This window comes from Musca autumnalis, unplaced genomic scaffold (genome assembly GCF_047663935.1).
Source record: "Musca autumnalis isolate F117 unplaced genomic scaffold, ASM4766393v1 scaffold_2, whole genome shotgun sequence".
In the NCBI taxonomy this organism is placed as follows: domain Eukaryota; kingdom Metazoa; phylum Arthropoda; class Insecta; order Diptera; family Muscidae; genus Musca; species Musca autumnalis.
This window is the reverse complement of record NW_027411755.1, coordinates 92,307,956-92,310,030: the sequence shown is the minus strand read 5'-3', so window position 1 is coordinate 92,310,030 and position 2,075 is coordinate 92,307,956.

The window sequence follows — 2,075 nt, the reverse complement described above, 5'->3', positions numbered from 1 at the left end:
AATATTGAATCAATATGAATCATTGTGGACTCTCAACAGAGTGTTGATTACATTCTAACGCAAAAAAGGGAGTAGCGGTGTGTATTAGTATCCCTTTCTTTTGTGCATACCGCAACTCAAAAAAATGACACCGGTTGCAGGTCGCTGATTCCGAAGTATTTACTCAATATCATCAGAAATTACCTGAGTAATAGAACTCTGTTGTACGATATCAAACAAGGTAACAAACGCATGGAAGTCACGTCGGGGGCAGCCCAAGTCATTCACCATTTTTGCACATGGTGTTTTAAATATATTTTTTGTGTCCGTGATATTTTCCCAAGTATGAGGCATTTTGAGTATTTATTAAATATCCGAATCGATCAAAAAATCTAAAATTTCTTTCTGATGATTATATCATTCATTTTAAAGGGTACTTAAATGCCATATACATATAAACATTAGGGCTATTACAAAAAAATACCATGCCAGTACCATGTGCGGAATATTGTCCTGATAACCAAAACACGTGTTTTAGTTCGATTCGGTGAAAAAATGTCAGCACCGACTAATATTTCTAAATGAAATGACTTAGATTTCTAATAAGAAAAGTTTTCATTTATTTGTATACATATGCTTTATTTATGTTAAAATAATCGCTTAAAATATAGCGATTTGGCAAATTTATGTATTTGACGTATGTAGAATTTCCCGACATTAAAGAATATATTCAATTTCAATAATAAATAGCTTATTTAATACCGATATGCTATTATAATGGAAAACATAAGAAAAAACTGCAGTGAAACACTTGTATGCAATCGGTGCTGAAACTTTTTAACGGTAGGGGAAAAGTGATAATGCATATCTAAATATTTTTTTATGTGGCTATGTGGTGGTATTTTTCATATTTTCAAAAAATGCAGAAAAGTTATAACCCTAATGTACATATGTATGACTTTAAATCCAAAATTTTCATTCCAAACTCGCTTATTATAGTTATATGAATACAAAATCCTTGGAAAGTAAATTTCAAATTAAAGTGACATCCTATTATTCAAATAGATGTATATAGTGGAAGTGTGTTGGTATGTGATTATGTACATATGTATATATTATAAATATATCGAATATATGTTCATAAATCGAACAAAACTGCATCTATTTTATCTTCTATGTATTGTTTTTTTTTTTTCGTTTTCGTTGTTTTGTTGATATTTCGCATTTGTCAACTAACTAACAACTATGGCATAACAGCCACAACTTCTCTACCGCCACCCACTTCCAATTATCGTTGTCATCGTCATTGTCATCAGGGTGGCCAGCATGTGGGTGCTTCTTGACAAGATAAGAACAATTTTACCATCACTCAATTTATGTTTTCCCTCGTAGCAACAATAACGAAAAGGAAACACTCAGCCAGCCAGGTTCTCACTCAATTGTTGTTTTATATTTCCTTTGGTTTGATGCGGCATGCGCAATATACAGAGAAAAGCCCTCGCCAGCACTAATGTGGGTTGTTTGGGACCAACCCACTTTGCCGCTCTTGCACGCGTGCTGCGTAAGCCAGTAAAGCCAAAGCAACAGTTGTACCAAAAACAACTCATTATTGACACTCGTATGAGGACATCGTCGTCATACTTGTTGCTCCGCATACGAGTGACTATTGTATTCGTCAATTTGCCGGCAGTTTATCGATGTTCTTCGTTTTGAAACTGATGTTGTTTTCATACGTCGTCACTTGTTGCTGACGGCCCACGCGGCAAAAGGAAAAGCTCGCTTAGAGATTGTTATGGCATTCCTGCGACATTCTACAAGTGGTAGTCTCTAACATTTCCGGTTAAGTGGGCATCCGCTTAGTTGAATTTGTACACTGGCGTACGTTGGTCGATGACGATATATCGGTGTGGATTTTAACGGTTTTTATCAGTTTTGAATAAGATCAGATTATGAAAATATAATAATGTGCAATAAATGATCTTTAAATAAGAGATAATAAAAAATAGAAAAAAAAAACATAATAAATTAATAAATATTAAAATATATTAATATATATACCAGTGTAAATAGTATATAAATACAAAAAATACATATAT